This window comes from Cucumis melo, chromosome 6 (assembly GCF_025177605.1).
Source record: "Cucumis melo cultivar AY chromosome 6, USDA_Cmelo_AY_1.0, whole genome shotgun sequence".
NCBI lineage: Eukaryota > Viridiplantae > Streptophyta > Magnoliopsida > Cucurbitales > Cucurbitaceae > Cucumis > Cucumis melo.
In genome coordinates this window covers 23,722,253-23,748,816 of record NC_066862.1, presented here as the reverse complement: position 1 = coordinate 23,748,816, position 26,564 = coordinate 23,722,253, and the positions used below count along the sequence as shown (strand labels likewise).

The 26,564-nt window shown below is 29.9% G+C and overlaps 1 long non-coding RNA gene across 1 annotated transcript; it reads right to left on the bottom strand.

Annotated features, from left to right (window-relative positions):
• Positions 1-25,063: 25,063 nt before the first annotated feature.
• On the bottom strand, positions 25,064-25,993 carry LOC103491730 (uncharacterized). Its single transcript, XR_538110.2, has 2 exons — positions 25,801-25,993; positions 25,064-25,422 (listed from the first exon to the last, which is right to left on the bottom strand). It is a non-coding gene; the product is annotated as an uncharacterized LOC103491730 (long non-coding RNA).
• Positions 25,994-26,564: the final 571 nt, after the last annotated feature.

Sequence of the window (26,564 nt, the reverse complement as noted above, 5' to 3'; positions counted from 1 at the left end):
AAGATTAAATTTGGATAAGTTGTAACTTGTTAATTTTATTACAAGTTTGCTTCTTGAACTTCTAAGATTATGTATATTTTATCTTCAAACTTTCTAAACCTCGAAAAATATTAGTTTTTTTAACTTTTAATTGTGTATGCAATATGTTGGGTTTTTTCTTCAAATACTCGGATGAACAAAATTATTATTTACAAATTAGCAAAATATCAATGGCTATTAGTGGTAGATTACTATCATCCATCATTAATAATATTAATAGACTTCGATAGATGTTTATGAGTGTTAATCAATGGAATTTTGTTTTGTTTGTAAATATTTTCGAACAATTTTGTTATTTAAAGTAATTACTCTATAAGGTCGTTCTGGTTTAAAGTTTTATAAATGATTGGGAATAAAAAAAATGCTTGAAAATGGAATACCTTAAATAAAATGTCAGTGAATCAAAGATTACAGTGTTGGGACGCGCATGAAAATGTTATCGGAATTTTATGGATGAAAAATAGGTTTAAATTTAATTTATGAAATTAAGCCAAAAAAGAAAGTCTTATATAAATTTAATAGATTAATTAATTAAACAATATATTGATAAAAATTAATTCATTTGAAATGAATAATAATTTTAAATTACAAATATACTAATTAAATCCAAAATAATTAAGTATAAATCAATATTTTAAAAAGTTTGTAAATATAGAAAAATCTATTAAAGTCTATTAATGATCAATGATAAGACTCTATCATTGATAGTCTGTGTTGCAAATATTGGTCTATTATTGATAAATTATAAAAGTCAATTTGTCTATCACTAATAAACCACAAGAGTTTATATGCGATAGAGAAATATAAAAAATGCCCCAGTCAATACTTGATTAATCGATAATACGCATGCACAAGTAATCTTCTGAACGATCGTGTACAAGAGTCATGATACACTATCGTATAGTTCTTTTTTAACGATAGGAAAAAATGTTTAAAATTTAACAATTGTATTGACCCTGACAAACGATCGTGTAATACAATGTAAATAATTGTTAAAAACTTCAAAATCTAACGATTGTGTCAACCATGCTAAACGATCCTGTTGACTATCGTAAGCCATCATTTAGATTATATCAATACGATTCTGTAGTTCTTTTTAAACGATGAGAAAAGGGCTTCAAATTTAAACGATCATATTGACCATGGTAAATAATCATATTGACAATGGTAATGATCGTGTTGAAAATGGTGTCAAAATGATATTTAAACGATCTTGATATTCTCGAGTGTGAGAAATATGAAGTAGCTTCAAAGAATTTTGTTGAAAATAGTGAAGATGAAATAAGATATTTAAACAGAAGAATAAATCATTTAAAAATATAAGAAAGAAAATCTTGAAAAGGATGATGAAGAAATCTGAAAGAGAAGATGAATAAATCGTAAGGAAGAATAAAGGGAAGGGACGAATCATCCACAATATTCAATGAAAAATCTGGAATTTACAAGAATATTGTAGAGAAATTTGTCAAAATAGCAAAATATTGGATAGCAAACAGAAAAATAGTAAATCTCAAAAATATTTTGATTTATGGCAAAACCGCTTGCTATATAATTTTTTTCAATTTTTTTTGCCTGAGTATACCCTTTTACAAAGGACAATTCCTTACAAACAAATATAGTTATTTGTATAGGTCAAAAAATCAAACAAAATATCATAGAGCAAAAGTACAATCTATTTGTAAACATATTCACTTTTGGTAAATTTTAATTAAATAAAAAAATATTCTCTTGCCGCAGAAGATTGCACCAACATCTCCTAAAGATATGACTTTAGTTTCAACTAGGGTGTTAAAAGAATAGTTGAAAACCGAATCGCAATCGAATTGAAACCAAATTGAAATCGAATGTATGCGGTTCGATTCGGTTTGTGTTAAATTGAAATTGATTCTTATGCGGTTCGGTTCGGTTTAAGACATTAAACCGATTCTAAAACCGAACCGAACAGCTTTTTCTTTTAAAAAAATTAAATAATAATTAAATAAAAGTATAACTTAGGGTAAGGTATAAGTGTAACTTTATAGGAAATATTTTGATGGACTTTCAAACTTCACTGCATGAAACTTTTATGTATTGTACTTAATTACTATACGTAATAATTTAATCTATATTTATTTGTAGGACTTTTATTTATGTATAATGTCGATAAAAATTTCGATTCGGTTTTATTTATGCATAAGCGGTTCGATTTCAATTCAATTAGACACAAATGAGGAGTTCGGTTTGGTCTTATGATTTTTTTTTTCATTTTCTGTTTTGGTGCAATTTTAGCTTTAAACCGAACAGTAAACACCCATAGTTTCAACGTCCTATAATTATTAGGATTTAAATCAATTAATTCACAATTTTTTATATTTCATATTATTTATAAAAAATTTATTAAATAATATATATTACAAAATTTTAATAACAATTTGAATCTATATTTTATATCATCCCTGAAATCATCAATTTAAATTCAAATTTTACCTCGTATCCCTAAAATAATGTCAAAGATAAATTCAACAATTTCACATTTTTTATTCTTCAAACTATTTATCAAAAAACAGACATAAATAATACATAATATATATTTGATACTTATTAACCTTTTGAGTTTAGAAATATATATCTCACCCTAAAACCGTTAGTTTTAATTCAAAAATTTAACCTTATTTTTAAATCTAAATTTTACACATTAATTTTAAATCATTAGTTTGAATCTCTAAAATTATGCTAAAGTTACCAAAAAATTTGAGTTAGATTATTATCTCTAAAATAATGCTAAAATAACAAGCTTCATTTATAGCATCTTCATCCTAAATTGTGCTAATTTAACAACAATTTCATAAATAATACATAATACACCAATGTTGTTTTGAATTCAAATTTTAAAGTACTAAAACATAGCTTAAGTGGAGCTTTATTTGTAATGGTATATACTATCAATTCAGTTTAGGTTTGTTTAATTTTTTCAATAAAAAGTGGATATGGACCTCTCCCCGATACAAACAAAAGTATTTAATTTTAGGGATTACAAGAAGAGTGGTAAAATATGAGGTTCAGTTTGGATAAATAACAAATTTATTTTTAAATTGACAAAATAGCAAAACAGAACAATTTGAAAAAAAATCGGGGGAGCAATGCCTTAAATACCCCTACCTAAGTGACAAACTTGATTCCTAAATAAATCCCAAATACCCTATATTTAAATAAAACTCTCCACCCACAATTGAAGATTCTACTTTCCCCCCAACACAAAAAAATAACACATCAAATCTTTACTTAAGTTCTACAAGCTTTTCACATCTTCTTCAATTTGTGTAGGCATTCAGCTGTTTCACATTTCCACTTATTTCACATTTCGAAACACTAGGAGATTTTGAAAGGTCTTCACACCATTTTGAACCATAATCTTCAAACCCCAATCTTTAAATTCCCACTTATTTCACCGTTTGTTCCCTTCTCTTTGTGTCTTCCACCTTCTTCAAAGCCTAATCTTTCGTTCAGTGCTCTAGTTCACCGTTGCTTCCACTGAAATCTTCAGCACTCCGTTGCTTCCACTGTTCCTTGAGCGTTCGTACCTTGAGCGTTCCTTTCAAAATTTCATCCTTTCAACATTCGATCCTTTAGCGTTCTCTGCAAGTTTCATCCCTTTAGCGGCGCTCGTTCAGTGTCCCTTCGTCCCTTTCGTTGCTTCCACTGAAATCTGCAACCCTAACAGGAAAATCGTCCCTTCCAAAAATAATTAACTGAAAACTATTATCCTAAAATATTATTAAATTAGCAAGATTTTAGGGGAATGATAAGAAATTTAAATTCAAGTTGATTCAAAACGTATAAAATAAAAATAAATTCAAAACTGTTATTCTAAATTATTATTAAATTAGCACAATTTTAGGAAAATAAAGAGGCCGTAAATTCAAATTGTTATATTTAGCATCATTTTAGGGATAAGGTATAACATTTGAATTTAAAATAACGATTATGTATTATGTATTATTTATTAAAATATTATTAAAATCATCCAATTTTGGGGGAATGAAGATGTCGTAAATTAAGTTTGTTATCTTTAGCATCATTTTAATGATGATATATATATAATCTAAAATCTAATTTTTAATAAATCTCAAATATGTATTATGTATTAAATCATCACAATTTGGGGAATGAAGATGCTTTGAATTAAGTTTGTTATCTTTAGCATTATTTTAGGGATAAGTTATAAAATTTAAATTCAAACTAATGATTTTAGAGTGAGATATATATAAAATCTAAACTCAAATTGTTAATACATATCAAATATGTATTATGTATTATTTGTCTATTTTTTGATAAATAGTTTGAAGAATAAAAAATGAGAAATAGTTGAATTTAGCTGTTGGCATTATTTTAGGAATGTGAGGTAAAATTTGAATTGATGATATAAAATCTAAATTCAAATTGTTATTTAAAATAAGTATTAATTATGTATTATTTAATAAAGCTTTGATAAATAGTATGAAATATAAAGAATATTGAATTTATATTTGCTATTATTTGATGGGTATTATCTAAAATTTGAATTCAAACCGTTATTAAACATATGTATTATGAATTATAGAAATATAAAAACTATTAATTAATTGATTTAAATCCTAATAATTCGTAAATGTGGTTGAAACTAGAGCCATATTTTTAGGAGATGGTGCAATCTTCTCCACAAACAAAATATCATGTTTAGTTAAGATTTACTATAAATGAATTTTGTTTACAAATATACTGTATTTGCGATCTGTAATATTGTGTCTGATTTTTTGACTTATACAAAGACCCTTCATATGTATGAGAGGAATCGTCCTTTGTAAAGGGGTATAATCAAACAAAAAAAAGTCAAAAAAAATCTACAGCACGTGATTTTGCTATAAATCAAATTATTTTTCAGATCTTTTAGATTTTCTATTTTCCTGTTTGCTATCCATTATTTTGCTATTTATACGGTTTTCTCAAAAAGAAGAAAATATCATGTTTAGTTAAGATTTATCGTAAATGAATGTTGTTTGCAAATACACTCTATTCGTGATCAGTGATATTCTGCTTGATTTTTTTTACTTATACAAATACATTGTATCTATAGGAGAGGAATTGTCCTTTGTAAAGGGATATAATCGGGCAAGAAAAAGTAAAAAAAAAATCTACAACAAGCAGTTTTGTAATAAATCAATTTTTTTTTTAGATTTGCCATTTCCCTCGCTATAAAGCTATTGCAAAAAATTAAAAGGGATGTACTGAAGAGAATGATTGCCTTCGACAAAAACCGTTATAGAAAACAAAAAGCGTAACATTTACTGAGTAGTGCAACTAATCGGGGCATATATTATTAAATTGGCAAGATTATTTCAAAATGTTTACTGAGTAGTGCAACTGATCAGGGAATAAACTATTAGATTGACAAGATTATTTCAAAATGTGTGAAAATAATTAACCGAAAAGTATTTTGTTAAAATTTTATTAAATTGGCAAGATTTAATTTTCAGCACAATTGTAGAACAATTGCATGCAGAATCAATTTGAATCATCCATACTGTTGTATCTTAAATTATTATTTCATAAATAATGCAGGATAATGAAGAAGTCGTCGATTATCTTTAGAATCTGAATTGTTATTTTTAGCATTTGAATCATCCAATCAAATCGTTATCGGTAGCATTATTTTAAGGATAATGTATAAAATTTGAATTCAAAATAACGATTGTGTATTATGTATTATTTATGAAATTATTGTTAAATCAGCAAAATTTCGGGATGAAGATGTTGGAAGTTTTTTATTTTAGCATTATTTTAGAGATGATAATCTAACTCAAATTTAAGTTTGGTATCCTTAGCATAATTTAAACATGACACTCTGATCGGAACTATCCATTTAGGTGGGGACTCAGTCTATTCTTCTATAGGTTACTGCTATTGAGTGGCAGAAAACTCCTTAGAAGGAGTGGAACCCTGCGTCAGGTTGGGGGGCAGCCCGAGTTAGGGTATGAAATATGAGAAGCAAGATCAATCGTTCCAGATAGGATATGAAATATGCGAGACGGATATTGAATGCTCGAACATAGGTGATTTGTATGTTATGAGCAAGACCCATTTACCAATTTACTGACTTCCCCGTCTTAAGCCAATGCTAACTTCTCGTTGACTGCTATGAACTCTTTCAGATGCCTCATGAGAGATCGGGGAGTGGCCACCACATCATTGTCGCTGCTGTGGAAGTTCGTAGGGTATAGGCCCAGTTTCGGTTTCATGAGTTTGAGTAAAAAAGTAGGGAGACCATAGCGTGTAAAATTTTGATTTAAAAATAAGGTTAAAAATTTGAAGTAAAACTAACAGTTTTAGGGTGAGATATATATTTCTAAGCTCAAAAGGTTAATAAGTATCAAATATGTATTATGCATTATTTATGTCTGCTTTTTGATAAATAGTTTGAATAATAAAAAAATGAGAAATAGTTGAATTTATCTTTGACACTATTTTAGGGATACGAGATAAAATTTGAATTCAAATTGATGATTTTAGGGATGATATAAAATATAGATTCAAATTGTTATTAAAAATTTGTAATATGTATTATTTAATAAATTTTTTATAAATAATATGAAATATAAAAATTTAAATTCTAATAATTAGGGGATGTTGAAACTAGGGGTGTTCACGGTTCGGTTTGAAGCTAAAACCGCACCGAACCGAAAAATCCAAAAAAAAAAAATCATCCAAAACTGAATCGAACTGCTTATCTGTATCTAACCAAATTGAAACCGAACCGCTTATGCATAAATATAACCAAATCGAAATTCTTTATCAACATTATACATAAATAAAAGTGCTACAAATAAATATAGATTAAATTATATATTATGTACAGTAACTAAGTACAATACATAAAAGTTTCATATAGTGAAGTTTGAAAGTCCATCAAAATAATTCATACAAAGTTACACTTATACCTTACCCTAAGTTATACTTTTATTTAATTATTATTATTATTATTATTTAATTTTTTTAAAAATAAAGCGGTTCGGTTCAATTTTAAAATTGTTTAATGTCTTAAACCGAACCAAACCACATAAGAATCAGTTTCAATTTAACACAAACCGAATCGATCCGCATACATTCGGTTTCAGTTCAGTTTCAACTCGATTGTGGTTCGATTTGTGAACCGATTCGATTTTCAACTATTTTTTGAACACCCCTAGTTGAAACTAAAGTCATATCTCTAGGGAATGTTGGTGCAATCTTTTGCGACAAGAGAATATTGTTTAATTTAGTTAAGATTTACCAAAAGTGAATGTGTTTATTCTAAATAGATTGTACTTTTGCTTTGTGATATTTTGTTTGATTTTTTGACCTATACAAATACACTATATTTGTATGCGAGAAAATTGTCCTTTGTAAAAGGGTATACTCGGGTAAAACAAATTGAAAAAAATTATACAGCAAGTAGTTTTGCCATAAATCAAAATATTTTTGGAATTTGCTATTTTTCTATTTGCTATCCAATATTTTGCTATTTTGACAATTTTCTCTTCTTTTTATAACAATCTAACAAAGAATTTGTAAAACAAGAGTTAGATGCAATTCATACAGAAAAAGAATTTGTAATAGGAACATCTTACAAAATTGAACTCCACACAAACAATATTTCACAAATATATTAAACTTGAATTGTATTGAATTGCATAGCTAGATTTCTACATAAATTTGGCAGAACTTTTTATATATATATATATACAACCTCTCTCATATTAAAATTTGAGAAATTTTGATAAGTATAGCAAAATATCCAAATATTTACCGTCTGTATATCAAAATAAAAAAAGCTCATGAAGCCGACTATTTTTTAGTTCCAGGTTTGCTCTTTCTTTCCATCTTTCTTCTGCAATTTTTCTTTTCCTTTCCATCGTCTTTCTCTCTTCTTATTCAACCATTTTTTTTCCAAATTGTTATTTGGTTCAAGATCATATACCAAATATAAAATATCTATTTTTTTTCAAATTATTATTTGATTGTTCAAGATCGTTACCAAATATAAAAGATATTGAAAAAAAATTGTTGGGATATTAGCTGGTCTTCTATATGATCGTGTACTAAAGAATGTTTAGAAAATCGTTTGAATTTGGGTAGCCAAATCTAAACGATCGTGCATCAAATCTAAACGATCCTATACCAAAAAATCTTGAAAAAAATCGTTTACATTTGGCTACCCAAATTTAAACGATCATGTATCAAAGAATAGTCAAATCTAAACGATTGTATGCTAAAGAATAACAAAATCTAAATGATCATGTACCAAAGAATCTTAAAAAAAAAATCGTTTATATTTAGGTAACGAAATCTAACCGATCGTGTAGCAAAGAATCTTGAAAAAAAATCATTTATCCAAATCTAAACGATCTAAATCTAAACGATCCTTGTAGAAGACTGTGTACCAAATATATTGTGTGCATTGCGTGCCAATTAATCGCATGTTGATGGGACATTTTTTATATTTTCCATTGTGAGTTTTTTTCGTTTTTGAAATTGCAATATAGTATAAATATTTTGTGGCATTGTTATATATTTGAAAAACCCCCCCTTTTTTAAATTAAGTAGCGTCTATTTTTTAATATATTACAATGCATATTATGCCTGAGGTTGGATGTTTTACTAAATACTTTGTTTTAGTTATTTGCCATACCCTTTTTTGTTTCAATTATATACCATTTGAAGCTTGTCATAATCGATTGTGTGATTTTGGACAACTATTGTTGATGAAAATTTTATTTGGAAAAGAAAAATATGTATATTATTACGAAGAATTGCATTGGATAGCAAAATATACTTATATATTTGCAAGCATGACGGTAGTTTTTAAATTTTGCATTTAGAGCAAAATTACTTAAGAATATCAAAAGGATTTTTAAGTTTGACAGGACAATAAAGTAAATTACACTCAATGAAAATTTTGAAATTATTTTAAAACTTTTCCTTCAAGGCTCAAACCGTGAGAAACCTAAAAAGTGAAACTTAGTGGTAGCCAAACACTACATCTTGAGAGAGAGAAAGAAAGATAGCTAATTTCTACATTTTTAGAGAGAAATTCATGGATACTTTTATTATTGCTATAATCCAGTGAAAACCCCCTCTACAAAGGCTTGACTTGAATGATGAAGGAAAACTGGAGTGGTAGCTAGCGACGCAAGGAATGGATTAAAAAGAGAGTCGAACAACCTCTGAGCTTCAATCTACGGTTGCAATGGGACAGTGAGACCTCCAATGGCAACTAGGAGACACGACGACAAGCAAACGAGGCCCAAAGCAAACGATGACTGTAGCCACCTAATTTTATCCTACATTTTTTTTATTCTTTAAATTATTAATTGTAGCAACGGTTAAGATATTTCATTAATTTATTTTGTTAAAAAAAAGAAAAAGGTAAAATCTTTTTGTAATAATATGAAATCTTATGTTTTTTCTTATCTTTTTATTAAAATGGAAAATAAAGTCATTAATGTTTTTTTTTTTTTGACTTATCACTTTAGGAAAAAGAAAACAAATTAATTTATTTATACAAAATATCTTTTGATTTATCATATTAGGAAAAGCAAGATAATTTATACAAAAAATTTTAATACCATATTAGACTTATCTTTATCACTTTAGGAAAAAAACAAAAAATTTATTTTGGACAAAATCTTTCAATATCATATTTTTACTATTTTAGAAAAAAGAAAATTAATAAAATTACATAATATCTAATTTGATTTTATACTTATTAAATTTTTCTAATTCGTGGCACACCCCGACTCTATAAATAGGATCCTTTGTCATTTGGAAAGGGGGGAGAAGAAATTGTTTTAGAGAAAGTCTTGAGAAAAATTGTTTTAGAGAGAATCTCTACGAAAAAAAAAGTGTTTATAGAGAATTTGAAGAAACGTATTCCTCTGCATAAAGGTGGGTCATTAGCTTTTTCGCTTTATTGTTTTTATTTTTATCTTCATATCGTCTTTTTTTTATCCTAATTCTAATCCCATAAGGAAGAAAAAACTTAGTTGGAGGTTGCATTAGGTAGGGTTTACTCCCAATGATCCACACCTCATACAACAAGTAATTTTCTTCGGGATTGAATCCTTATCTTTGTTCTTCTCTTTTCAAATGTAAAAAGAAAGAAAAAAAAAATATAAGGAAAATTTCTTTTTTTATTTTTACTACCTTTTTATCATCATGCTAAAAGAAAAAAAAAAGATCTTTTGACATTTTTCTTCTCTCTAAAACAATAGAGAAAAAGAAAAGTTATAAACAAAAGAAAATTTCTATTATATCATTTTTCTTATTATTATTATTATATATATATATATATATAATTTTTTTTTCTCTTTTAGGGTGGCGGCAAACCTTGCCGTCACCCTCTGTTTCCTTTTTTTTTTTTTCCTTCTTTCTTTTTTTAATTTATTTATTTACTTATTTAAATTTAATTTTATTTGTAATTTTATTAATATTATTTTTTTATTATTATTATTATATATATTTAACCTTCTTTTTTTCTGTTTTTTTTTTCTGTTTTTTATATATAACTTTATTTATTTATTTAGTGTTTTTATATTTATGATTTTTTTTAAAAAAAACTTTTTGCTATTTTTATTCTTATACCATTATCGTTATTTCCTTTCATAATTTTTTTTTATCTCTTTTAACTTATTATCATCCCTATGTCCTCTTTTCTTCACTTATTTATTTAATTTCTTTTTTACATATTCATTTGTTTATTATTTCATTTAGTTCTTTTTTTCATTTTTTTTCTTATTTTCTTTATCGTTATTATGTATCTTTTCTTTTCCTTTTCTTTTAATTTATTTTTTATTATTATTGTTATATTTAGTATATGCATACATTGATATCCTAAATTATTTGTCTAATTTATTATGTGGTATATTTTTTATTTCTATTTGACTTTCATTAAAACTTTCTTGAAAATTTTAAGATACTTTTAATCATAATTGTATTTAATTTTGAAATCTTTTTTAAAATATTTTTTCTCTTTAAACCATTTAGAAAATTTTTTTTCTTTAAAATTATTTATTTTAAAACTCAAAATTAAATAGATATTTCATAAGGTTTCCTAATCTACATTTTTTTATAATAACCACGCCGATTTCGATAAAAAAAAACCTACGATGGAATCTAGAAATTTCTGGGAGTCCGTTATTTCTAGATTCTTGAGGTGAGGGATCAATATCTTAGGGAGTCCGAGATTTGATCCCAAGAGAAAATATATTTAATCAATGTTTAAAATAAAAAAAAAACTTTATTCGAAGACTAGCCTATGATAGAATTTGAGAAATTGTAACAATTTCTCATTCTCTTAAGGTGAGGAATTTTCCCTCAATATAGTCTAATTAATGGGTGTATCCCACTTATTTTATGGGATCATTGCTCCAAATATTGGAGTGGTGAGCAATGAAATAAGACATAGTTTTTTTTAAAAAAATAAATTTTATTCAAGACATTAAATTTGGCCACCGTTTTCTAAAACGGGTGTTATGGGGTGCTAACACCTTCCCCGTACACAAATGACTCCCAAACTCAACTCTAATTTTTTCGTAGACCAGTCTTTATTTTATTTAAAATGATTCACTTTATTTCGGTGTCCAATCACACCGTAAAAAAGATTGGTGGCGACTCCTCTTTTCTTTTAAAAAAAAATAAACCTTTTTAAGGATGTCGGCCGCTCCGCGTCGTCTCGGGTACGTGGCGACAGCTTGGCGACTCCACTGGGGACATAAGGTTCCACCTTGAGAGTTTGGCCTTTTCTTTTGTCTTGATCTTGTATATTTTTTTATGTTGTTATTATTGTCTCACACACAATCACAAGCCTCCTGCCCGGGCTCTACCATATAGAATTAGAAACGAGAATGAAGTAGTGTCGACCTTCGAGGAGCTTATGCTTCCGTGCAGGCACACGAAAAATTCTCACTCAATTTGGTCATACAATCACATGTGACGATTATGATCAAATTGAGGACCTTTTGTCTTTTAAGACTTATATTAAACTTCACTCATTATGATTCGCATTCATATGTTTTATTCTCACACACTATCACAAACCCTCTACCCGGGTTGTACCTATAGGATTAGATTAGAGGATGTAGTAGTGTTTGACCTTCGAGGAGTTGTTGCTCCCGTGCAGGCACACGAAAAATTCTCACTCAATTTGGTTGTATGATCAAGTGTGACTATGCACCATTTTGAGGACCTATGTTAGATAGGATACTAGCATTAACTTCACTAAGTTTGTTTGAGCCCTTGCATTATTTGATGGTTTTCCTTCTCACATTTAACATTTACATCTAGACTCATCCTAACCGAATCATTATTCTCTTTTTAAAAAGATAAAAAGCCAAAACTTGCAAAATAGCTCTAAGTTCACCTCATCAACATCCATATTGGACAAGAAGAAAATAATGGATTACATATCCTACATCCTTTCCCGCGCAAAATCCTAAACACAACCACCCAATAGGCAGCCAAGGTCAGTGATCCCACATCTACTCCAATTACGTAAAGTGGTAAGAAAATTTCAGAAGAGTAGGGTAGTAGAAAAAGACTAGAATTTCTAGAAGAAAAATTACGCGCCATTGAAGGTGCAGACATGTACGGGAGTATCGACGCAGCACAACTATGTTTGATATCAGATGTGGTAATCCCTCCCAAATTCAAGATTCCAGATTTTGAGAAGTACAATGGAACCACGTGTCCAAAAAAGTCATCTAGTTATGTACTGTCGGAAAATGTCAGCTTACGCTCATGATGATAAATTGTTGATTCATTGCTTCCAAGACAGCTTGGTTGGCCCCGCTTCTCGATAGTACATGCAGTTGGATGGTTCACAAGAGCATAGGTGGAAGGATCTTGTCGATTCATTCTTAAAACAATATAAGTACAACATTGATATGGCACCCGATCGTTTGGATCTTCAAAGGATGGAAAAGAAATCAAAGAATTTCGCTTTGAAGCAAGCTTTTCCTCGGTACTTTCATACATTTCTTTTACATAAATATGCTTTGGGGACAATGCAAAGTTTTTAAGTTGGGGGTGGGTGCTAATTTTTTTTTCTTCGTTTAAGCATTTGCATGACTTGGGTAGATTAAAATTGACCAAATTTTTTTTTATTATTCTGAATGCATGAATGAAATGAATGTTGTTTGCTTGAATGAATGCTTGCAAAAGAAAATGCATAGATGTTAACGTTTTTGCAAAGTTTCTTATGATGATTGCCTATGATACACCTCTCTCAGCAATTTTCGTTTGTATTTTAAATAGGATAAAGAACCATTTATGAAATTGAGGTTAATTTTTAAACTTTTCATCTCTTTGACTCATGAATTAGAAAAAAAAAACCCTTTGTCGAGCCATGACGAACCTAGAAGTCTTTAGAAAAGGATAGAATGCTTAAATTCGCTTGTTGTAACCTCGAAAGAACGGTCAGTCATAGAACCTAATAGATTAAATCCAAGATTAGAATTAGCCAAGCCGGAGCTAAGCAAAAAGCTTGCTATCAAAAATTGCCTTAGTAAGACCCATACAATTCTATCTTAGAATTTTCTAGCTAGTTTCAATGTTTTGACCGAGGGCCGAGTTTAAGGAGGGATCCTTCCCGCTTCAGAGTAGAGGGAAAACAAGCCTAGGGCATTTTTTAATTCTTTCGAAGCATGTCTAATGAGTCGAAATAGCAAGACTTAGATGTTTTATCTAAACATGATTTCAATAAATGAACTTTATTAAAAATCAACCTCAAATTGACTACTTGCTTCTCTTGAATATTTAATAAAAAATTACTTTGTTGAATTGTTAAGGCATGAGTAACATCCTTTGCATATTTGTTTGAAAACATCAACAAATTTTTTGCATGATTGTTTGAGTTTAATTCTTGCAAAATAATGTTGAATCCCTTGCATTATGAATGACTGAATGTTAGCACATTTTTAATTTTCTTGCTCGGGACGAACAAGTCTTAAGTTGGGGGCAACTGTTTTCCTTTGAAAGCTAAAGTGCAAAGTCTAGTCAAGGTCGGATGGTTGAAATTCAAGAAGACAGAAGAAGATTACAACGTTAACTAGAACCCTTTACCAAATCATGAGGGTCCGGCCATAAATGTTGTTGACACATTTACGGAAAGATACAAGAATAAGGTGTGTGATGTGACTACCTCAATGAATACATTTTTCCAAATCCTTCGTGGAGCTGGATATTTGTCACCAAGGTTTAGCAATGATGAGGGGGAGACGTTTGGATGCATCAACGAGAAGCAGTGTTTATTCCACCCCGAGATAGATGACCATTTCATTGAGGATTGTTGTGAGTTCAAGAATAAGGGGCACCAAAGTTGAAGGTGACATCGATGACGTTATTGATTTTGAGGTTTCAATCTATAATCTTAAGCAGAATATCGAAGAGGATGAATATGATATATCTTCTGAATTACTAAGATTGATAGAGCAAAAAAAAAAAATAAATAAATAAATACTATGTCATATCAAGAGATTTTGAAGGTTACCAATTTGGGAATACCAGAAGAAGTGAAAGAAGTGTGAATTGACACTTTAGCTCAAGAGCAGGATCAATCAGATCTGGTGATCCTGCTTCACGAGTTCAAAAATATTTTGCATGGTCCCATCGAAATATGCCTGGTTTTGATATAGAGATTGTAACACATTGATTACCACTTAAACTAGAATGTAAACCTATACGATAAAAGCTTCGCAAGTTGAGCTAAAGGTATCAAAATGGCCATCGATTCATTTTGGTAGCCATAGATTATTTCACGAAATGGGTAGAGGCTGCTTCATACAAAAGTGTCACCAAGCATGCTGTTGTCAAGTTCATACGAAAGAACATTATATGTCGGTATGGTTTACCTGAGCGCATCATCACCGATAATGGAAAAAACCTAAATAATAAATTAATGGAGGAGTTATGCAGTCAGTTCAAGGTTAAACACTATAATTCCACTCCTTATTGCCCTAAGATGAATGGGGTAGTGTAAGCAGCAAACAAAAATATCAAAAAGATTCTCGAGAAAATGTCTGTCACTTATAAAGATTGACATGAAATGTTGCCTTTTGCATTATATGGATATAGAATATCAGGGGCAACTCCTCTTTCACTAGTGTATGGTTTCGAAGCAGTTTTACCTGTTGAAGTTGAGGTGTCATCCCTTAGGGTAATCCAAGAGGTAGAACTAGATGAAGCAAAGTGGGCTCAAGTAAGGTACAAGCAACTGAATTTCATAGAAGAAAGGAGACTGACTGCACTATGTAAAGGACAGTTGTACCAAAAGAAAATAGCATGAGCGTATCACCATTTCCAAGAAGAAGATCTAGTGTTAAAAAGGATCCTCCCTTTTCAAAAGGATCACAGAGGAAAATGGACTCCTAACTACGAGGGACCACATATAGTAAAAAAGGCTTTCTCAGGAGGAGCTTTAATTTTGACAAATATGGATGGAGACGACTTGCCTAACCCGATAAGTGCAAACTATGTGAAGAAATACTATGCATGGAGCGACGATTAACTTTTGGTTCTAGCATTTTCTCGTCAAGTCCCTAATATCTCAAGGATATGGGTTTGTACTTGAGGTTTTAGTACTCATGAACGTTATTGGGCTATTAAGCATGTTTTTGGTTTTATTTTTTGAGAAAAGTAAACAATGATTCAATTTTTTTAACATTGTTCATGCATACATGACTTTTCACATTGTCTGCATTTTCATAGGTGGCATGGTATACATTATTGATATGATAATTTAATATATGACCTTTAGTTTGACTATTCATTCTTTTGTCATGAGGCGCTTGTTTTATCCCTGGCCCTTGGCACCGTGTTACTGAGATGGCGCTTGTTTTATCCCTGGCCTCCAGTTTATTTATTCATTTGTCATGAGGCGCTTGTTTTATCCCTGGCCCTTGACACCATGTTGCTGCGATGGCGCTTGTTTTATCTCTGGCCTCCAGCTTATTTATTTATTCTTTTGTCATGAGGCGCTTGTTTTATCCCTGGCCCTTGACACCATGTTGCTGCGATGGCGCTTGTTTTATCCCTGGCCTCCAGCTTATTTATTCTTTTGTCATGAGGCGCTTGTTTTATCCCTGGCCCTTGACACCATGTTACTGAGATGGCGCTTGTTTTATCCCTGGCCTCCAGTTTATTTATTCATTTGTCATGAGGCGCTTGTTTTATCCTTGGCCTCCAGTTTATTTATTCATTTGTCATGAGGCGCTTGTTTTATCCTTGGCCCTTGACGCCATATTGCTGCGATGACGCTTGTTTTATCCCTGGCCTCTAGCTAATTTATTCTTTTGTCATGAGGCGCTTGTTTTATCCCTGGCCTTCAGTTTATTTATTCATTTGTCATGAGGCGCTTGTTTTATCCCTGACCCTTGACACCATGTTACTGAGATGGCGCTTGTTTTATCCCTGGCCTCCAGTTTATTTATTCATTTGTCATGAGGCGCTTGTTTTATCCCTGGCCTCCAGTTTATTTATTCATTTGTCATGAGGACCTTGTTTTATCCCTGGCCCTTGACACCATGTTGCTGTGATGACGCTTGTTTTATCCTTAGCCTCCAGCTTATTTATTTTCTTGTCATGAGGCGCTTGTTTTATCCCTGGCCCTTGACACCATGTTAGTTTGATGGCGTTTGGTTTATCCCTGGCCTCCAGCTTATTCATTCTTTTGTAATGAGGCACTTGTTTTATACCTGGCCCTTGACGCCGTTAATTTATTTAAAATATCTTAGTTTGATGAGTTAGTGGCTACACTTTCGTCCACCTTCTAATTCTATAAGGATGCACGAAGGGGGGCATGCTGTAGCCACCTAATTTTATCCTACATTTTTTTTTATTCTTTAAATTATTAATTGTAGCAACGGTTAAGATATTTCATTAATTTATTTTGTTAAAAAAAAGAAAAAGGTAAAATCTTTTTGTAATAATATGAAATCTTATGTTTTTTCTTATCTTTTTATTAAAATGGAAAATAAAGTCATTAATGTTTTTTTTTTTTGACTTATCACTTTAGGAAAAAGAAAACAAATTAATTTATTTATACAAAATATCTTTTGATTTATCATATTAGGAAAAGCAAGATAATTTATACAAAAAATTTTAATACCATATTAGACTTATCTTTATCACTTTAGGAAAAAAACAAAAAATTTATTTTGGACAAAATCTTTCAATATCATATTTTTACTATTTTAGAAAAAAGAAAATTAATAAAATTACATAATATCTAATTTGATTTTATACTTATTAAATTTTCCTAATTCGTGGCACACCCCGACTCTATAAATAGGATCCTTTGTCATTTGGAAAGGGGGGAGAAGAAATTGTTTTAGAGAAAGTCTTGAGAAAAATTGTTTTAGAGAGAATCTCTACGAAAAAAAAAGTGTTTATAGAGAATTTGAAGAAACGTATTCCTCTGCATAAAGGTGGGTCATTAGCTTTTTCGCTTTATTGTTTTTATTTTTATCTTCATATCGTCTTTTTTTTTATCCTAATTCTAATCCCATAAGGAAGAAAAAACTTAGTTGGAGGTTGCATTAGGTAGGGTTTACTCCCAATGATCCACACCTCATACAACAAGTAATTTTCTTCGGGATTGAATCCTTATCTTTGTTCTTCTCTTTTCAAATGTAAAAAGAAAGAAAAAAAAATATAAGGAAAATTTCTTTTTTTATTTTTACTACCTTTTTATCATCATGCTAAAAGAAAAAAAAAAGATCTTTTGACATTTTTCTTCTCTCTAAAACAATAGAGAAAAAGAAAAGTTATAAACAAAAGAAAATTTCTATTATATCATTTTTCTTATTATTATTATTATATATATATATATATATAATTTTTTTTTCTCTTTTAGGGTGGCGGCAAACCTTGCCGTCACCCTCTGTTTCCTTTTTTTTTTTTTCCTTCTTTCTTTTTTTAATTTATTTATTTACTTATTTAAATTTAATTTTATTTGTAATTTTATTAATATTATTTTTTTATTATTATTATTATATATATTTAACCTTCTTTTTTTCTGTTTTTTTTTTCTGTTTTTTATATATAACTTTATTTATTTATTTAGTGTTTTTATATTTATGATTTTTTTTAAAAAAAACTTTTTGCTATTTTTATTCTTATACCATTATCGTTATTTCCTTTCATAATTTTTTTTTATCTCTTTTAACTTATTATCATCCCTATGTCCTCTTTTCTTCACTTATTTATTTAATTTCTTTTTTACATATTCATTTGTTTATTATTTCATTTAGTTCTTTTTTTCATTTTTTTTCTTATTTTCTTTATCGTTATTATGTATCTTTTCTTTTCCTTTTCTTTTAATTTATTTTTTATTATTATTGTTATATTTAGTATATGCATACATTGATATCCTAAATTATTTGTCTAATTTATTATGTGGTATATTTTTTATTTCTATTTGACTTTCATTAAAACTTTCTTGAAAATTTTAAGATACTTTTAATCATAATTGTATTTAATTTTGAAATCTTTTTTAAAATATTTTTTCTCTTTAAACCATTTAGAAAATTTTTTTTCTTTATAATTATTTATTTTAAAACTCAAAATTAAATAGATATTTCATAAGGTTTCCTAATCTACATTTTTTTATAATAACCACGCCGATTTCGATAAAAAAAAACCTACGATGGAATCTAGAAATTTCTGGGAGTCCGTTATTTCTAGATTCTTGAGGTGAGGGATCAATATCTTAGGGAGTCCGAGATTTGATCCCAAGAGAAAATATATTTAATCAATGTTTAAAATAAAAAAAAAAACTTTATTCGAAGACTAGCCTATGATAGAATTTGAGAAATTGTAACAATTTCTCATTCTCTTAAGGTGAGAAATTTTCCCTCAATATAGTCTAATTAATGGGTGTATCCCACTTATTTTATGGGATCATTGCTCCAAATATTGGAGTGGTGAGCAATGAAATAAGACATAGTTTTTTTAAAAAAAATAAATTTTATTCAAGACATTAAATTTGGCCACCGTTTTCTAAAACGGGTGTTATGGGGTGCTAACACCTTCCCCGTACACAAATGACTCCCGAACTCAACTCTAATTTTTTCGTAGACCAGTCTTTATTTTATTTAAAATGATTCACTTTATTTCGGTGTCCAATCACACCGTAAAAAAGATTGGTGGCGACTCCTCTTTTCTTTTAAAAAAAAATAAACCTTTTTAAGGATGTCGGCCGCTCCGCGTCGTCTCGGGTACGTGGCGACAATGACAATTGGTTAAAGAGAGGGTGGTGGCTAGAATGAGTTCATAAAGAAGAAAGATTCTTTTTTTAGTAACAATAAGTTTGACTGTGGATCAAACTTGTTTGACAAAATGCCTTTCATTTTTAATTTTTCTAATTGGAGAAATTATAGGATGGATTTTCAAATACAACTAGTTTTTCCATTTAACCATTTTTTTTCCTTTTGTACAAATGGTGGTTTGTGTTTGTGCATTTTGGATGTGTAATGTGTCTCATATATTTAATTTTGTGTTGTTTTTTTTGTTACTTAGTCTCCATCTCTTCTTCCCCCAGAAAAATACATTTTAAAACTATATGTGAATTTGGATGTGTAAAGTGCTCTTTCAAGGTTTTGGAGTTTAGTGTTCTCCAACTAATGGAACCACAATTGTAAACTACCAACTATGTGACAAACAATATAAGGTAATAAGTTAATTATTATGTGAGAAAAGTGTATGGGTGAAAGTGAAATTGTCATATGATTGTTATCTTATTGATATTTGATTTCTGTTTGATCATAATCTTTTGGTATTATATACTTAATATCAATGTAATATTAAGATATTCTTTTGAAGCCAAAACACTTTTTCTCAAACTAATCGAGCTTTCTAGAAAAATAGCGATGTGAGAACGTCCTCTCTTATCTAAGCTTCTTCTCTGTGTCTCCGCTCCTCCCTAAGTAGATGGTTCAACTATGCCTTGTAACGCAGATAACTTTTTTAAATTTATTATCTTAGTTTTGGTTTAATTTATTGAACATTATTTTTCGTTTGAGTGAAATTATTTGGTTTTAAGGAATTATGATTTAATTAAATAATTTTGGGTGGTTACATTTAATTAAATTGGAGGAGTGGAAGTAAATTGTTGAGATTTGATAATTATATGGATATTTGGATATATATATACATATTTACCTTTGAGAAAAGAGAAAATAATTATTTTTGTTAAGATATAATTATTATTATTTCTCTCTTTTTCTAAATATCTTTCCTTTCTTTTTTTTTTAAAAATTATTTTCCAAAAACAAATCTTCTCTCTTTATTTAAATCCCCATCCAATCAACTTTCTCTTTTTTATCATAATTATCTTATTCTTAGATAATTATGATAAAAGTTGATTGGATGAGGATTTAAACGAAGAGAAGATTTGTTTTGGAAAATAATTTTTTTTTTTAAAAGGAAAGGCATGATATTTGGAAAAGAAGAGAGAAATAATAATAATTATATCTAACAAATATAATTATTTTCTCTTTTCTCATAGGTAAATATATATATCCAAAAATCCATATAATTATTAAATCTCAACAATTTAATTACACTCCTCCAATTTAATTAAATGTAACCACCCAAAATTATTTAATTAAATCATAATTCCTTAAAACCAAATAATTTCCCTCAAATGAAAAATAACGTTCAATAAATTAAATATAATTAAATCAAAACTAAGATAATAAATTAAAAAATTATCTAAATTTTCGGGGCGTTATACGTCCGGTGCCACAAAATGATTGAGAATGTAGACGAGGTTGAAATGCATTTTGTCCTTTGTATTCAATAAGTATTGCATGAACGAATAATTAAAGGAGGAGCACACTGTGGGGAGGGTCTAGACTTCTTAGACAATATTAGCAACATATTTTTAAATGTTGTTTTTATCTTATTGAGAAATTTCACACGTTGACACCCAACTATTTGTTTAAATGTCTTGTGGTTGCTATCTGATTTCTATATGGTTGTCATTTTAAATTCATCAGATATTAAATACTTTACATTGGGGTTTCCAATCAGCAGCGATCGATGATTTGTTTAGTGCCATGTGGGTCTTTGCCATGTTGGGTTGATTTTCGATGAGTAAACCTCGTGCTCAAGGGTTGTTTTTTTCTGGACGAGTTTGGTCTCAGTTTTAGAGGCTTTACTGTGCGTGTAATGCTCTCTATACATTAGGTATTTTGCTAACGATATATTAGTATGGTTGCTTCGTAAATTGCATTATAAAATTGACTCGTAGATATGTCATAATGCATTCTAAGTATGTGACTTACGTAGGCATCTAGGTTAGGACAATGTGATAAAAGGCATATATCCTACCTATGCGTTGCTAATTTCATAATGTTTAATGCTTTAGCACAAGTTTTCCTCTCTATTGCTCAAGTGTAAGCAAAAAGAGAGGTTTCCTGGCAAGGTCAGGGTCGAAAGTAGGAAATTGGTGTCCTAAATGGATTGATCGCGGATTCTAATCCCACGCAATATCTATACAGTATATGATTATGGACTATATTTTCTCCTAAGTATTTAAACTACTATGCGAGTGGAGTAGCAAGATGGACATAGTGATGAAATGTGACGAAATATGAAATCAGGCACTCGGCATGGACATGCAAGAATACTTAACTAATTAAATGTAAAACAAGGAGAATTAACATTTTGAGGTGATACAAAGAATTTATTAACTTTAGAATTAAGGCGAGTAGCCTCTTGGTGCTTATGTCATACTTGCTTGCCTTTTAGGATCCAGATACTTAAAGTTAAACTATGCTTTATATCTAATCTTTTTAAGTAAATTACAAGAAATTCATTCTATATTAAGGTGACCGTCACCTTTCGGTGCCTTCGCCGCACAGACTTTGCATTTCTGAGATGTATGCTAAGGATAAATTCAGTGACAAGATTGTATTGCTACAATCTCATCTTCGCTTGTTTAGCTAAATCCAGGTCAACACGCGTCAAGTGTTAACTGTCAATACTTTATCTTTTCTCTTGAGTAAAATAAAGCATTGATGATCACACTTAACTGAACCAGATATAAAATGCACACATCAAGATTCTCTAATATTAATAACACCCCACATTATGCAAGCAATCAATTAAATGTAAAGTGAACGGAGAGATAAAGAGATATAGGAGAATGGTAGAAGAAATGCATTAACATTATAAGTAAAATTTAGACCTTTCGACCACTGAGTTAATATTACAACTCAATGCAAATAAATTATAAAATAGACTACAAGGAATTGTAGCAAGCTACATAGTAAGATTTCTCATATTTGTTGCCTCTGATTTTTGTCTTTTAGACTAAGGGGAAGCGGTAAGGAAGTTCCTCTCTCTCTTCTGTTCGAAAATCTCACATAAAACACAAGAAAGGATGGAAGAATGAAGCTTGCTTAACACTAACAGACATTGAAGAAGACACCTCTATATACAGGCAAGGTGTAATGTGATAGGACACTCTGAGCTTCATTTAATTTTCTGATAAAAGCTGTTTCGACGCCACAAATGTTCTATCCTTTCTACCTTTTCTAACATTTGCACCAACAACGTTTCTCCGCTAGTGCTTTAGAACGCCTAGCTCTGCTATGCATTTCGCCTTGTTGTTTGTGTTGTCTCCTCGCCTTACGTTTCTTTGCCGAGTTATACTTCTTCTTTTTGCCTAAAATCTTGTATCTAAAATATACAATGATGGAACGCGAGACAAGCGCAGCGGAAAAACAAGATCTATTTTACCCTAATTGCATATTAAAAATTTAGAAATTAACATGCTTAAAAACCTTAACTAAATAAAATTAGGGTTAAAGGAAAAAACTTACCTTCGTTACTTCCAAATTCCTCGATATCTCCTCATGAAAAAGAACTAGAGACCACCACTAGTGTTGACCCGCTATTCTCTGGACTGAGAACTGGGTGGTGGGACCCGATATGTGATTGAAAATGACATAGAGATGGAAATTGGAGGTTTGATTTTTGGTTTGAGATTTGAGAGAGAAAAAATTTGGTATTATTTTGTAAATAATAAAAATTACCAAATTTTCAAAAAGTCTTCAAATATTTGAAAATAGGTATTTAAATAACCTAATTACATGCAAAAATGCATGGAATTAGTACATCAAACCTGAACACCTAACATTCCATTAACACATGGTGAAACTTAGTAAGTTAGGTGTCTACATCTCATGTACCCACTTATCCTACTAAATGTGTCACACCTCGTACCGCATGAGACCTAAAATTTTCCTAGGAGATGCAATATACCTTTGAGTATCTTGAAACGTTAAACGCAAAAAAACACTCGATCTTGAAGTTCTCAAGCTTTGCTTAATCGCCTAGCCTCTTAAAACTTAACTTATAAAATATGCCTTAGGTGATAAAAATAGCTTAACACAAAGAATAAGACGTGACCATTCCTTTTATTAACTTAAGTTACGCGATTACAACATTTAGCCAAAAAAAAAATTACATAATTAATAATTGAACTTAAGATCTAAACGACTAACAACTCTTTTCACCTAGCAAGCTCTTCACCCCTTCCTTACTTGGCCTTAACACTTGATCACCTGTAAGTAAAACTTTAAAACATAGGTCAATAGACTCAATGAGGTTTTAAGAAATATCTTTTGTAAACATCATTTCGTGAATCATCAAATCGCACAATTTACCATTTCATATGAACACATAATTTTGCATAAACACACATTAATCACCAATTATTCCTTTCATCAAGTATCCCAAATTATTCTCCACGTTAAGGCTCATTACTTCGCGTTTGGACTACTGTAACAACAGCATCTGAGAATATTCTGATTCGATCTTGTTGCTCAGGTCGTTAAACACAATGCAGTACTTTTCTACATTGGTCAGCTTCACTCCACAATATATTCCTTTTTTACATGGTTGCCTTTACTCCTTATGTGCACATAACGGTCAGCTCATTTATAAGGAAGTAGACTAATGGTTCGAACACCATTTCATAGTCATTGAAATACATGAAACATGCTTAATTATAGAATAACTTTTCATATAATTCTTTTTTGGAAATTTTTGAATTGAAATTATCAAAGAATCTATAAAGGAAGCTTGAAATTCATATGAATACTTTGCAAAAAACACTCATCCTACTTAGCTACTTAAACTTCAAAGGCTTTTCTTCTTCTTCTTCTTGCATAAACACTTTGGCAGCACTTCAACACTTAATCTTTTTTTCTCAAAAATCACAGAATAATAATCCTTAACATTTTGATCTCATCCTTTATTTATACTACTTCTTAAACAAACTTAGTCACCCTTAAACTCTTGATAATATGTCACCTCCTACCTCCTACTTCTTAGTGGTACATGTGTGATCTTATGATTTAACTTAATCATGCTTAACTTAAACTTAGCTGACACGTAACCCATTAAGTAAATTTAGGAAATGCACAAAAAGTTTCCTTGTTTCACCTTGCCAAGTTCCATTTTGCAAAGAACTCTAATCACCTAACCTTTCAAAAGTCTTGTCACATAACCCTTCTGCGGAGTAACCAACCTCTTCTCGAGTAATCCACCCAAAAAACATGTTTCAGGACACTTTATCTTAGCTACAGGTCTTACAACACTACAAGAAATTTTGCCTTTAATGTCAGTAAAGGTCTTTAATGTCGGTTGGCAACTGACGTATTTGCGAGCGTTATTCAAGGTCTTTAATGTCGGTTATAAACTGACATCTTTGATGGTGTTATTGAAGATCTTTAATGTCGGTTGACCTTTAATGTTGGTTTAGAACCGACATTAAAGATGTCTTTAATGTCGTTTTTAAACCGACACTAAAGATGCTTTTAATGTTGTTTCTAGTTTAAAAACGACATCTTTGCCTTGTTCTAGGCCCATTTTTTTAATTTTATTTTTATTAAAATGTTTCATTATTGTCCATTTTTTATAAACCGACATTAAGTCCATGTAGATAAATATTTTTTTACCCCAATAAATCAATAAAATTAATATTATTTTAGAAACTATAATATTTGTCTTTTACATTTGTATACACAAAATGGAATCTTATATTATTTTTATATATTCTACAACGGTACATGAAACAAGATCCTAATACAAAACTTAAATAAGAAATCTTAAACGCCTTCTCAAACCTTCAACGATCGTCTGACTTTCTACACAATCGCTTAGCTTTCAGTTTGATATGACTTCAATCATTCTACAAGCAATATCAAGAACACCCAACACGTGGATTTTGAATCTTCAACTGGCGCAACTATGATCAGCCCTGTTGTGGAACTTGGTTCAGTTCGTAATAATTGCAATTTCCCCGACTACTGTATCAAACACCTACAACACCATTCAAACATTTTCTTTCACCAAACTGAATTCTCCTACTTAAACCATTAAAATCAGTTTGCATAAGTAAATCTCACCCTCTATCAAACACTTTTAACTTTACCCAATTGAATTCCACTTTCATTAGAGCCAAACACTTTACCTATGGGTGAAAATGTAATGATATTCCCATTTTCTTTAAGAAATTATTCACTGCCTTTCCAACAATCCATACTGAATCATAGCAAAAAATCAAGGCAAATATTTAAAATAATGCAAGGAAATAACAGGAACCTTAAATTTTGCAACAAACTTAATCCAAAAGAAGTAAAACTTGCAGAAACTATAATCGACAATGAAAAGAAAAGAAAGAAAGAAGAAATTGCTCACCGCTCCAAGAACAAACCCAAGCAAACATAGAACCAGAACCAATATTTCCCGATACTTCATCTTCCTTTCCTATTTCTGCAACATTAACCACATAAATCTCAACCAGAAACAACATCCATGCAAACAATAAAATCATCAACAACGAAATAGAAAATCAAGCCAATTTTGTAGCAATTGGAACAGAATAAAGAAGAGAAACTGCAGACCCTACTCACATTTTTTATTTGAACAATGTAAAACAGAGTTAATCCGATCATAGTATTTTTTGGTCAGCATGATCTAGCACACACCCAAATTGGGCACAAAATAAAACACAGAAGAAACCTAAGTCACTAAATCACCGATAGTGAAATCATCGTGTGCACAAATAAAATTGATATTATTCCATGGTTTTCTTCTATAACTAATAGGACAAATAAAAAATAAAGAAGTTTAGACTTCAAATAAAGAACAAAAAAATCTTAACCATATATTAAAGTTCATTAATTGAAAATTTTTATGATTTATGAAACTTATAATTTCCGTGTAGTAAACATATTGGGAGGGCTTCTCACAAAGTTGAAAGACTATAGCCAAAGAAACACAAGTCAATATTATAGTTCATAAAAGCACAAATGAATAAACAACAATCTCAATATATAACTGGTTTAATTATTTTGCAAATCGAGCGATGCCACAATGATTATATGTTTGTACAATTCAATAACAAGAACTTGTGATGAGTTCTAATAAATGCTTCAAATTCAGTGAAATATCTTGTTCAA